Genomic DNA, 14,233 nt, shown 5'->3' on the forward strand with positions numbered 1-14,233 from the left:
TGGGTTCTAAAACAGTTTGAATATGTTTTTAAATTAATGTTCTCATCTTGGGAGAACAAGCTTATGCTGACAATAAGAATAACCAGTTGGCACGCTAAACTAATGTTTGTTTTGCCATCTTAGCAGTAGAATAATAATTATCTTTCTATGCTAAAACGAAGACATTAGCAGTGGCATATCTCTCAGGTAATTGGGTAACCACAGTAATGCATGGTGAGAGCGGTAAGGTAGTTACATTGCTTTTGTTTAAAACAGAGGGATTTTGTAAAAGGAATTCTGTTAGCTGGCCTTCCCCAAACAAGAGGTAGGGAGGGAGAAGAGCTGTTGGCTTGGCTTGCCAAACTTATGTTGGCTACCCAAAATGGGGATAGAAAATAGGGATTTTCAGCTTCTAAAACAACTCATAGGTTATAAACTTAAAGGTGATAGAGAAAGGTTGAATGGGGCATTAATCCTTGTTCTGTGATGTGATATGTAGCCCAAAAAAAATTGGTTGGATCTGTAATGGCTCAGAACCTCCCTAAAAGGCTCTCTGAAACAGCTGTTACTATGCTGGGTTTAGAATGCGTCGTTTGCCCTTATTGGCGTCATTTCAGAGCTTATCTGGCAACCTCATTATGAAATGCAGGTAGGTGTTGGCGCTATTCGGTTGCCGTTGCTTGATTGGCTGCCCTTGCTCTCACTGAAAAGAAAGTACTCCGAAGCCTGCTCGGAATCGTGCAAGGTTTGTGAAACTGTCCTCCGTGAAATGCGCAGAGCAAAGGAAAAGTCGGCCGTTGTATGTACTGGGGATGCTGTTAAAAATAAATAAAAGCCATTGATCGCGAACATTGCTTTCTGGGGGAAGAAAGGGGGTGTCTGTGGATTTGGGTGTGGGGGGGCGATTGCGCCAAAAGTTACGTCACTTTATGCTCAAACACGGATTGGCCCATTTTCTGGCGGCAATTCAAAGAAGGGGGAGTACTTGAAACGGAGGTGTGTACTCCCCACAGCGGGGAGACTCAGAACTAACACCAAAAACATGAAAAAGATGATTTTGATTCTCTATCCCCTTTAAAGCAGTTCATAGAAATGCTATATTGTGGTTTTTCACATTGCTTCACTTTGGCCTTAGACAGCTATTGACACTGGCACTTTATTTTCTCAACTGAAGAATGTCTTTGTTGCTCCACTAGTGTGCAGGGACAGTGCAAGCAGTCATTGACAGGTGGCTTAACAATGTCTGGGCAAGACTGATGTGTGCTTGAGAAAATAGAGAAAGAAGATAACCATCTGATAATAAATCGAAGTGGTGTAAACCTCCACATATAGCGTTCACCTGCTTCTCCAAAGCAATAGCACTCTGACCTACTGCAGGTAAGACACTGACCACTCAGAAGTACTTCACACAAGGCCTATATTAAAAATAGAATAATCCTTTGAATCCTCTCCAACCTCAACTGTATGTTGTGTGTTAACATGCCAATATCTAGGATATTAAACATGGTTAACATTATCGGATACCTGCTAAGCAGCACAACGCATCAGTTCATAGCCCTCTCAGACAATTCCTCTCCACAAGCCTGAAGGGCATTGAGAGATTGAGTTGAATCATTGTTGACTCAGGGTCAAAAGAATCCAATTCATCATTTAGGTTCTCTGGGCCATCTCAGAGGAACAATGGCAATAATGTACCTTTACAAATGATAACTGAACTGTATTCACACACAATGACGTGTTTGCACTCTATACAGCAAAAGGGTGGATTCAGAGGTCAAACATTTATAGAAAGAAAATAACTGGGATCAGTTGGGCTGTTGTTACACAAAAGTTTGACTCTGTGGGAAATGATAATATATTCAGACTCAGTGGATAGGCGTGAAGATTTACGGACAATCCTAAACAGATCTCTGAATAATTAAAGCCAGAGACACAAATAAGGAGTAGATAATGCTTCAACATCACAAACTGGGTTACAGTTTATGACTGTATCACCTGGTCTAAATTATCTTGTCCTCAGTGTTGAAATATTAAACCCGGCTGACAGTAAAATGGCATGGATTGAAAACTGAACCCGTAGAAAGGTTGATGCTGATAGTTCATATCTGCTTACCGAAACTCTGTCAACCTTTCTTTTCATTGTGCTGATCAAATGTCAAACCTCTTCCTGTTTTTCTTCTCATTCAAATCTTCTCTTAATCTCTTGATATCAATCTGTTTCCATGAACACGTTGTTTTCCCTTGTAGAATTAGCATGAAAAATGTCACACGTTTTCCTTTGGTTTGGATCAAGAAAATAATAATTCTGCACCAAACTGCCCCTCCAATGGAAAATTTTAATACAATTGCACAAAGAGTAAATGTTTTTCGGCAGGTAAAAAAAGTCCCTTTCCGAGGATATGAATTTATAAACGTATCACGTAATTAAGTTTAGGTATATAGTTTTTGTTGTGCTTTTTTAAATACATTAACTGAGAAACACTGAATAACGACTTTGATTTTTTACTTTTATATATAAGTTTTAACGTTTAACAATTTGAACACCCACACATTAAAAAAAAAAAAAAAAGAGCTGCCGAGTGATGTGCTTAAAAGCCACATTGTGTTGTCTGGAATTTCATTGAGCTCAATTTGATGTCAGTCTCTATGGGGGAGAAAAAGGGCATTATTTTTCATTTGATGGCTTCTGGGCATCTATCGCATACTGTATACAACACAAGGACGCTCCAATTAGGTGAGGTAAGGTGTCAGTCAAAAGCTAAATACAAAAGCTCAATACTAAAAAAGAGTCATCATTAATGTTATCACAGGGATTATGTAGAAGATAAGAAAATCTGCAACCAGTTTGGAATGATGCAACAGCAGTCTGTGGGAATTTACTGGTGGAATACTGTTTTTTGGACTGGACCTGTTTCTGGATTGGATCACGTGGACCTTTGCAGTTGTAACAAGGCTGTTTTTGTTGGGATAATATCGACCAGTTGCTGCCTGAATTTTTTACATTTTCAGTTTTATTGTTTGGATTGACTGTCCCTGCGGTCCTTTCCACTGCCCGTTACATCGCTTGAATCACAAGAAGCTATTCTTCCCTGCTGTGTATCGTATGCAAACCCAGTTACACACAGCAGTTTTGTAAGATATTTTGACAACAGTTGAGAGCTTGCCTATATGCCTTTGGAATGGCAGGAACATGACCAGAATTTGAAAATGGATCCCATATTTAAACATTTCAATACATGTCACTGTGGATTTCAGACAGTTCCACAAATGAGCACAGTGAAACTCCAGTTTAATTGAAGTCAAAGTCAAAGTCAAATTTATTTGTATTGCACATTTCGTGTAAAAAAAACATTCAAAGTGCTTTACATAAAATTAAGAAACAAAGCTAGTTCAGGCAAAACATTCCACCATGGGGATGTGTGTATCTCTTTTATCGATACAGTTCTCTTAACAAGCCAACAATAATGTTTTCTTAGCACTTCACCGCTTGAACTGGTTTTTCCAACCCCTCCCGGCTCACCCCATCCTGCCACCCCAGTATTAGCGTGTATAAAAATAGCACAAGGGTTAGTGGGGGCTGCCTATTTATGACCATTCCTCACCACCCAGAGAGATGCTTGAAAAGCAGCAGGGAAGACTAAAGCTCTGTTGCTGTACCACCTTTTTGCTTCTTAATCTCAGCCTCTTCCATTTTCCTCCTCCCAACTCTCCCATCTTTTCTGATTGATCTAAAAACCTTGGCTAGCTTAAATTACATCAGCTGGTGGCTTCACAGAGGCAGGAAGGCCCTCAGGTTTCAAAGACCATAATTCTCTTCAATAGCTTTAAGTTTTAGACTGTGCCATGTTCAATTTCAGCAATGTCTCACACCCCCAACCCTTGCATTCTGTTCTGAGTTATGACAGAGGACAGATTGTTTTTTAAGTTTACAGCCCAGCTCAGTGACAGAGAACTGCTAACCCATCCACTGGGTGTGAACGAGGGAGTGAAAGGTACAAAACAGCAGCTGGATGTTACTGCCGTGGAGATTGTTTGTACAGTTTCCTACCTCAGTGTCTGATCAGTTGCCCTGAGTCTAATTTTCCACTTGACTGCACACTGAAGTACTAAAGTTATATGTTGTTGGTTTGAATTTCAGTTCTAAAGATTATTTCATTTGGCTATTACAAAGCAGCATAAACATGCGACTTCAGTTCTGAGCATGCTCAATGAAATCTGCTGAGGATTTAATGACTACCAACAGATTCTAATTCCCAATTCGTCACATACTGGTTGAAAGCCCTTTACGTCATTATTCAACCCCTCACCGTCAGTTTTCAATATTATTGATTATCTTTCTGCATAGCTGAGCGATGCACCAGCTGTGGTAATAGCAAAAGCCAAGGAAAAAACAACATTCTATATTGATCACTGATAAACAAGTGAAATGGAATTAAGGAGTTCAGGAAGGGAGATAGTTACCTGGCCCCCAAAACACTGGACTTGTGTTCAAGTCCAGCCTTGACACTGCTGTTGTTTTCTGTCTTCTTCCTTTTTTCAGTCAGTAATTTGATTTCCACTCTTTTATCTGACCTCCTTTGTTTTACAAAAGAATAAAAGAAAGGCATTGAAGGGCAGCTAAAGCTTGGGAGGTAGAGAGCTCCACTCCTCCATCCCCAACTTTTCCAGTCTATGGCTGTGTTCGAAACCGCCTACTTCTCCTACTATTCCTACTAGTCATACTTTTTTTAAGTTCCCGGATGTACACTAGATGCATTCTAGATTCGCCAAAATGTTGAGTATTCATCATGAGGTTACTTGTCACACTCAAACTACCCAAGATGCAACGTAATGTGAAGTTGCCCATCGCCATTTGAACGGTCAAATTTCGTTAACGGGACGAGAGCAGTCAAAACGGCATAACCGGAACTGTGTTGCTCACTGCGGCTAGCTTTAGTAGCGCCGAATTTGTGGGAAAAAACTTGTAAATAACCGGTATTTTGTCAGATTTTCAACACCTTGGGGGTCTAAATGACTACTTTCTCGCCTGAAAATGTTTCAAATGTTATATATTTACAGAGTTTAGAGCTTAAGCGAAATCAGCTTTTCAGGCCGGCTGATTTCGGCTCGGGCAGGAGTGAAGTGCACTGTGTGTAAACGCTCTGCATACTGTCTGATCGATGAGTATGCCGTTTTCAAGTATGTAGTATGTAGTAGGCGGTTTCGAACACAGCCTATATATTACAGTACAATTGTGCAACATACTGAAACCTACACTACCCCCCAATGAGTTCATCGCTTGTTAAGTCACTTCTGATTAAAGTAGCAGCTAAAATGAATGCAAAGTAATTGGGTAGGAAATCCTCCTGGTTAAGTGTTAAAATAAATGATAACTTTTCTTACTCTGGTTGCTTTTACTCACCATGTACATATGACATTATTGTTGTCATTAACTTGCGTTTCTCTTTCTCAGAAGGTATCCCTGGCCTGGTGTTACGGTGCTTGTTGTCCCCACTTTCCCGTCCTCTCGACCCCCATCTAGTCGAGGCAGATGGCCGCCCTTACTGAGACTGATTCTCTTAGAGGTTTCTTCCTGTTAAAGGGAGTTTTTTCTTTTACAGTCGCCTTGTGCACACTCAGGATGGGGGATTGGATCAAAGAGAAGTTTAGATGCCATCTTAACTAGGCAAGTTTTTTTTTGTATGTATTGGACTAATTTGGAATTTATTGAATTTGATTTGATTTGATTATGATTGTATTACAGGGAATTGGACTGTCATTGACTTTAATCGGATTGCATCTTTAAAGTGCCATTAAATGACATTTGTTGTGATTTGGCATTATATAAATAAAACTGAATCGAACTGAATTTAATATAAATAGTATATCATACCATGAATTGTAGTGAGGTGCTGATCACCAAAGATTTAAAAAATTTGCTTAAGTGAAACACACGGAGCCCGAGTGTGTGATACTTCTCAAGTCTTTGTAAGCATTCAGATACACAATAAAATATGTTTAGTTTGGAATATATATATATATATATATACATATATTATAGTATATTATATTAGTATATTATCTGTCACAGTGTTACTGTTCTTTTGATACTCTGATAACTTTTTAATCTTTTTTTACATTTCTGTGGTATGGGGAACGTAAGTATGTTATTAACCAGTGCTGTTATACAGGAGTTTGTTCATCTGAAGTCAGATTTTCATGAAGGTCACGGGTTGTTGAGGTTGAGTTTTACAAACCGGATCAGAAAAAAAGAAGAAAGAAAAAAAATGAAATATTTCAGACATCTTTTTAGCTACACGGTTTAGGTGGATTTGAAGCATCAGTTAGAAATTAAAGACATTTGAGTTAAAAGAAAAATACATACATTTAGCAATTTTTGCCCTGGTTTACTGGTACTTTTGCGATAGTAAGCTTCTGCCCCATTGACAGTGTGAGACTTTGAAGTAAAAATGCCCTCTTCACACAGAGATTACACTATCATGCAGAATGGAAGACTTCGTCTTTACGCTGCCATTGCTCGCTTTTACTTGTTCACTCTGAACCAAACAGAGCCAACATAGTATGTGCTTTCAAATGACATGCTGGTGTTGTGGAATCAGAGGCATAATGTGTCACGCAACAGTGTCACTGTGTAGTGTGGCATGTCCTGCCATGCTGGCTCTGTTGGCTCAGTCACAGCAACGATATGTTTTATTTTCCTCATAGAAAGAACAGAGAGAAGGCAAAACATGCAGATTCTTTTTTTAATGCTGTTTTAATAATCAAAGTAAAAGCTGGTGCAGTCACCCATTTTTTTCTAATACAGGAACAAATAACTAGATAGTAACTGTTTTTGTTAAAAGTTTGGGTCAAGATTTTTAGAATATCTACAACAACATCAAACCTTGTAGAATGAGTCATCTGTGATAAAATGTTATTTGTGCTCATTTTACAGGTTTTAGTAAAACCCTGTAAAATTTAAGAAATGTAGATTTGATAATTGTGACAACGTTCGCAATTTCAACTCAACAAGACTTAAACTTTAATCTTTCTCTTTGTAAGTCCCAATGAGATAAGCAGATGCCAGTTTAATTTAGTTCTATTGATCAAATCAGGAATTCCTTAACCATTTTGTCTGTATCCATGTCCCCTCCATCATGGCAGCAAGTCTGTTTTACAGGCTTTTTTATTTATTTTTTTGGAAATACTGAGCCTGTCCCTATCCAGGCAACTCCCGGCACACTCTGCGCCCCGAGCCAAGCCAGCGGGAGAACCGGAATGGCTCAAAAGGGCCAAAGCACAAAGAGCCAGCTGCTTGCTTGCAGAGCATTGGCTTTGCAGGCAGTAGGGCTTACTGAGTGTATTGGACATATTTTTTTTTTTACAGTGCAATTGTCCCAAATGGAAAATGAATTCAAAGGACAGTCCCCTAAAAAAACATGTCTGAAAGAATAAATTCTGAATAATTCAAATTCTCTTTGTTTATGATTAGTCTTCTCTTGATGGCACAATGAGAAATAAACAGAAGCTGTCCGCTCACGTTTCATTAGCTGCTTCTAAAACACTTAATGTGTGGTTTCCTAAAATCGGTTCACAAAACTGAGTACCCTAAATCGACAGCAGTGGCATAAATGTGTAAAAACTGCTCACACATTATGAGCCCGACTCATTGTCTTCTTTAACTACAAGCAGCCCAGTTTAAGCTTAAATTAGAGGCTCATGATGCCATGCAAGTGCACACGCATGGACACGCAAACACACCGGCTCATAAATATCTCATTCTACAGGGGATTTCATTTGAAGGTATTTGGATGAAAACTTCCACTTAAAGAGTGCAGTAAGTGCACTGAATATAGCGGCATAGGGGTTAGTGGGCTGATGTGAGAGCTTTATCCATTTCAAGAAATGACAGCTATGTAGATGAGGAGCAGTCGTCCACCAGTTCTGAAGGCAGTGGTTTGGCTCTATACTTAGTGTGGAAATGCTGAAGATTTGATGCATTCACTGGTGTGTCTGTTTTAGAAATATGCAGTCAAAGTATGTGTGGGATATCTGCTTGGAAGTACGTGAGCCCAAAAATATTAGAAATATGCTAAATCAAAGAATGGTCAAATATTTATTTTTCTTTAAATTGGAAAATTATCATCACATTGAGAAAAGGTCAAACTGTCTGGAGATAGCCCATGTTTCCAGTTAAAAAGTCACAGGCAAATGAATGTGATAAACATGCAAATTAGTTGTTTTGTACTTCTCTGATATGAGATATTTGGTGTTTGATGTCTTGTCACGCAGAGTGTGAAGTGAAATATGGGGATTTCTTGTTGTACAAACGGTCTTTATCATTGTAAATGATGAAAAAAATAATCCAATGGAAAAACAGATGATTAAATGTAAAACTAATTTTACAAAACAAGTGACCAATTTAGGTGGATTGAAAATGTAGCTATAACATTGCTCTTCGGTTATATTTCAACCTCCATCTCATTACAAAAAGTTTTAAAACACCTCACCGGGATACACATTTCTTTTGGTGTTGACATCGTTGTAAGGTTCTGAATTGAAAGAGAGGTTTTAAAACCTCTTGGCCAGCAGTATTGATGTCTAAAACGCTTCAGGATTACCTCTGTCTTCGTCAGAAATACACACACACACACACACACACACACACACACTTCACTTCCCCTTCCTGGTGGAGTACAGGATGTGCGGCTGAAGAACTAAGCAGTTTTTTTCCTCTCTGCTGTTGCCAGGAATGCTTTATGGGCCATGTTAATATTGGCGTTCTCCTGCCAGAGAGATTGCTTGATTCAATCAAGCAAGTCGCTGCCTTGTAAAGTCATTACACTTTGTGCAATGTCATGTGTTCTGGAGCCAGTGGACAGTCTTGTGTTCTATCCCAGCATTAGGGAAGTGGCCTAGTGAAAGCATGTGAGCCAGGCACGCCAGTACCTATAAATAGCCATCACCAACCAACATAAACAATTCTCAGGAATCGACTCGAGATTAGTTCTCCATGACCAAAATGTACAGCATGTCGACACTGTCAATTTCTGCTCCTGGTCAGGCTTAAAAATGAAACACTTTTTTTCTAGATTTGCATGCACTGAAAGCTGGAGGGTATGAGATTGGGGAAGACACAAGGAAAGATGCTGAGATTGTGAGGTAGAAAGGGAGGAGGAAGTTGGTATCAAGGCAGAATATCAAAGGAAGAAGAAAAACACAGTGACCTCACTGATAGCATCTCCTGCAACCGTGTCACTTTACTGAGAGGGACAGAAAAGCTGCAGGGAAAACTTGAAATATGCATATAGCAATAGCTGCAGTTTTGGAGCTATTCTAAGTGAGTAAAGAAGAAGAAGAAGAGGGGCAGGAAGTACTTTTTTAGCCTCAGTGCAGGCTTAGAATAGTAAGAGTCTTACCTGCTCAGAGGTTGTGGTTGGTGGGACGGAGAAGTGAGGAGAGTCAAAGGGTCCCGGGGTGGTCTGGGTGGTAGGGGGTCTCAGTGCGGCTCGAAGCAGGGCTGGAGGGTGGTCCAGGACAGGGGAGGAAGGATGGAGTGACAGGGAGACGGGGAGGCTAAAGGGGGGAGAATAAACGCTGCTTGCCTCTCCCTCCCTTTCTCACTCTCTCTCTCTTTAGCTCTGTTCTCCCTTCAAGATACACACACACTCTAAGTCCGACACACACGCTCGGAGGCAGACACCAAAGCCCAGAGTCACTCAGATAATAGGCAGAGAAAGACTCTTTACATTTACAAGCTCTGCCACAGGGGGAGGATGGGGTGAGCTCCCCTCCCACTCTCCTCCAGGCAGCCAATGGAGGGTGACGAAGAGTTGACCAGTCAGCCAATGAAAACAGAGGCAGCCTGTGCCTTACCCCAGCCAATAAGTGCAATAGCTCATATCCAGTTGGAATAATTACAGTATGGAAGGAGTCATGAAAAGCTTCCCTTCTGAAGGACGGACAGAGAGCTCCACTCTCGCCAATGACTGTGATTTAAAGCTGTCACAGACATTAGGGTGATTAGATTGTGGACCACTCAACCCAGCATCATATCACTGCAGCCTCAAGGAAAGAAGCTTCTGTCAGTCGTAGTTGGAGCATTACAGTTAAATGCAGGAAAAAAATAAAACAAATATGTCGACAAGTTCCCACCCACAAGCTCTCACAAACACAATTCATTGACTGCCTTGTACCACATGTACCCTGTGCCTTTACAGTTTTGTCTGCTTCATAAACAACAAGCCAAGATAAGATCTGAGTGTGAAATTTCTTCTGATATATCATCATATGGAACAACTCATCGCGTTCACTATGGAGCGTGCTTTGTTTCCACCAGACTTGTTCTATTTCCTTCCGCTCAATCGATGACTCTGGCAAGTAAATACTAATAAATGATCAATGGTGACCTGTCAGGTTGAGAGAAATGAGAAGCGTATCACCATTCTCGTTTTCTTAGCTAGGAAATTGTTTTTGTATTGGCTTAGAATAGAATAGAATATGAACGAATTGGATTATTTTATGAATAATTATGATTACAATGAGATGAATTCCAATTGGCTTGAATTGGACTTTATCATCTAAGTGCCTTGAGATGACATTTGTTGTATTTGGCGCTATATAAATAAAAATGAATTGAGTTGAATTGAATTCTGCTTGTCATTCTGCTCAGAAAAGTGAAAGTAACACCTGTTTTGTTGTTACATAAAGAACAGAGCAAAAAGGCAGTTTTTCCTTTTGTCAGTAAACATCAGGCTATTCTCATGGGTTGCCGACATATTTTGGTGACTTGCTGATAGGTAGATTTTCTGAAGGATGGAGTGAATTCTCAGGGGCTGCCAGCAGTGGGGAATGTAAGTTTCTGATATACTGCTGTGGAAATCAGATTTTTCTTGATGCTGTTCCCATACTTTTACATTAATCCAAATTCAATTTGAAAAAAAAAAGAAAGTCTTTTGGAAAAAATCTACCTTACCTTTAGTGGAGAAACGCAGAATGTCATTAACCCATCCATCCATTTTCTATACCCGCTGAATCTGTCGGTCGGGTTGCGGGGGGGCTGGAGCTAATCCCAGCGGTCATCGGGCGAGAGGCGGGGTACACCCTGGACAGGTCGCCAGTCCATCACAGGACCACACAGAGACAAAGGAGACAAACAACCACACACACGCTCACACTCACTCCTAAGGACAATTTTAGAGACACCAATTAACCTAACATGCCTGTTTTTGGACAGTGGGAGGAATGTCATTAACCCATTTAATTTAAAAAAATATAATCTGTACTGTAAGCGCTTTAGACAATAAGGTGTACAGATGGATGCATCAGGCCTTCAGAAGTAATTTGCTTTGTGATCCATCAGGGGACACTAGGTGTTACAACTCTATCAGGCAGGACCCTGAAGCAGAGACTGACTTCCAGACTATGATTCAAGAGAAGTTTATTTAGAAAGTTGCGAAATAATAACGAAAGGCAATTGCGAGACACAAAGGCATGCTGGTGATTAACTTCAGCAGGGACTAATTTGGACTACAGGAGAGGATAATTCACTAGTGAGTGCTCAGGTAATTAGTAGCAGTTTCTCTTGAATGTCCCTAAGATAAGTGAATAGGTTCTTACTGACAATTAATCCTTTCTCAGGATAAACCCTTCCGTCATCAAATCCTGATGAGGTTATCCAAAAACGAGAATCATAGATCAAGGCAAAGGTACCTAATCTTAAAGAACAGGCAGAGGAAGAAACAGGGTTTCTGGGCAGGCAATCTCTTCTCAGAACACGCAAGAGTGTTTGGCCGTACAATATCGTGTGGAATGCAGGTGAATTGACGAAGACTGAAGTCCAACCCAGGCTTAAAAGGTGTAGGTAATCAATGCAGCCAGAGGCGAGTCAGATGAAAAATCAACCGACACTGGTCGCCGCGCCTGTATCAATACAGGCTTAATATGTCCTGGTAACCTCTGCTAGATAAGCTAATGTTTGCTAAATTTGCTACAAAAATGGAGGAAACAAGCAAGCAAAACAGGCCAAACAGGACAAACAATATGCAACGTAATATGAGAAGCAGTATTTGGAGCAGTACATTAGCAAACATAAGACTGTTTGCCAGCTTTGTAGAAAGCAGCTGTGTTTCTCTATGACAACTGGCTCATCTGATAGCTGATGAGCCAGTACTAGGGGTGGGCGATATGTATCGTTTGCGAAATTATCGTGAATGTTGTTTTGACGATGAGTAATTTCGCAATATCGAGATATAGGCAAAAAAAAAAATAATAATAATTTTTTTTTTTTTTTTTCAATCACCAAAAAGTGCAGCGCCAGTGGTCCTCTGCCCTTACCACAGCGCCACGCCACGCCCTGCTTTGAACGCTCTAATTTTTTCAAAGTAAACGCTTCGGACCCCGCGGGACACTCAGCTAAGAGCATCGAGGGGGCGCCGAGAGGCAGGGGCTGGGACAGACGGTAGCTCGCCTCGCGGCGGACCGTCAGCTCGATCCCGAGATCGAGCTTTTTTATTTTTCGTCACTACCAGTGGCGTATCCAGAACATTTTTACTAGGGTGGCCAAGATGTGGCACAAAAATAGTCTGAGGTGGCCATGGAATCACGGAATTATACACACCTCACACACGTGTGTGTGTGTGTATATAAATATATATATATATATATATATATATATAGACAGATACAGAGAGAGAGAGAAGGGTAGTAACTCATTCAATACATGGGTTTACCGTTTGTTTTGTAAACGATCCCTGGCTGCGCGACCTTGCTGCGCACTGTTCAACCTCTGATTGTTGGAAATTGCTGTCACTCAAAAAATGTGCTCACGTGGTTGGCTGCTTAGCATCTTGCCCCTCCTCACATCGCGAATGTTTGCAAACGGAAAACCTATCTAGGGCTATAGAGTTATCAGTTGTTAAATGAATTGTCTTTACCAATTGAGGAGCCACCTTGTGGTCACATTAAACACAGCAATGCAGGCCACAGAACAAATACATAAGGATAGATCTTCTTAAAACTTTATGTAAAAGGTAAACTAAGCTTTACATGTTTACTGTGTTATCATTTATATTGACAATTGTTTTTTAAACATGTTCTTTAGAAGACAAACTGAAACATTGACTTTGCATTCAGCATACAACTTTATTTACATAAAATTGTCAAGATTGCAACAAACAAAACTGTATACAATTATATACTAAAAAAAGAAATGTAATGTAAAACTTACATAGTAGTATATTTTAAACAAAGTGCAAAAGAGGTAGCCATTTGTAGATTTTTCTCATTCTCCTGCCTCAAAATCCTGAAACACACTGTATGTATGGCGTAAAATTATAAGACACTATAAGACACTATAAAACACTTCACATCAAGTGCAATACCATGCCTGAAAAACAAAATTATAACTTCAGTATAAAGGTGCTTCTTCATAATATAAGAGGTGAAAATGGCACATTATGGTTCTAACATAAACCAAACAAAATCTCAAAACAAAATTTAGAACACATGGCAATTCTGTGTTTATCCATCTTACATCAGATGAATTCTCCTGTTTTGATGGTTGGTAGCAAAGATTTTAATAAACTTGTCCATGTCAAGTGACTTTGCTCCTCTCGACTCAATGCTGTGGACATCCAGGTTGCTCAATCTGTCATCATTCATAGTTGTGCGCAAATGGGTCTTGATGAGTTTCAGAGCAGAGAAGCTCCGCTCACATGCTGCACTACTTACTGGGAGGGCTATGGCAATCTTGCACAGACGGAAAAGCTTGTGAAAAACATCTTTATGAGGCTCTACAAAGATTGCAAGTCCAACAATACCAGACAAATTTGGCATGCCGCTTTGTTGTTTCCTTTGCAAAAGCCTTCTTGTTTGGTGGAGTTCATGACCCAGATCTTCAGGATCACTTGCATAAATTTCTCCTAAGCGGAAGACTGCTGCCTCTTGAAGGAAAGTTTTGCTTTTGGGGTCCAAAGCTTGTATTCCTCTCATGATGTCACAATTGTCTTTTGAGAAGCGCCTGTCTAACTCTCCAAGTATGGTGTCCACAATGGGGTAGAAGATTGTCGTCCTAAAAGCATCCTTGTCCCCATCGTTGTATTTGCGCTGACCCCATGTAGACGTTATTACAGACCCGCCAAGTCTGGAACTAACTTTTTGAGACCTCTTTTTCTCTGCACTTTGAATGGCTATACTGCAGTTTCCACAATGCTTGTCCACAAATGTCTCATTTCTGTTCTCGTGAAGAGAGTCTTTGAGTGCACTTACTAAATCC

At 40.2% G+C, this 14,233-nt stretch overlaps 1 protein-coding gene across 8 annotated transcripts in view; it reads right to left on the minus strand.

Annotated features, from left to right (window-relative positions):
- The window catches only part of LOC142396380 (poly(rC)-binding protein 3), a 98,112-nt gene extending 88,437 nt beyond the window's left edge, over positions 1-9,675 (minus strand). For all 8 annotated transcript variants that reach the window (XM_075479039.1, XM_075479038.1, XM_075479037.1 and 5 more), the window contains exon 1: positions 9,378-9,675. The gene's annotated coding sequence lies outside the window, so the exon portion shown is untranslated. The remainder of the gene's footprint in view (positions 1-9,377) is intronic.
- Between the last annotated feature and the right edge of the window lie 4,558 nt (positions 9,676-14,233).

The sequence above is a fragment of the Odontesthes bonariensis genome, chromosome 12, assembly GCF_027942865.1.
Source record: "Odontesthes bonariensis isolate fOdoBon6 chromosome 12, fOdoBon6.hap1, whole genome shotgun sequence".
Taxonomy (NCBI): domain Eukaryota; kingdom Metazoa; phylum Chordata; class Actinopteri; order Atheriniformes; family Atherinopsidae; genus Odontesthes; species Odontesthes bonariensis.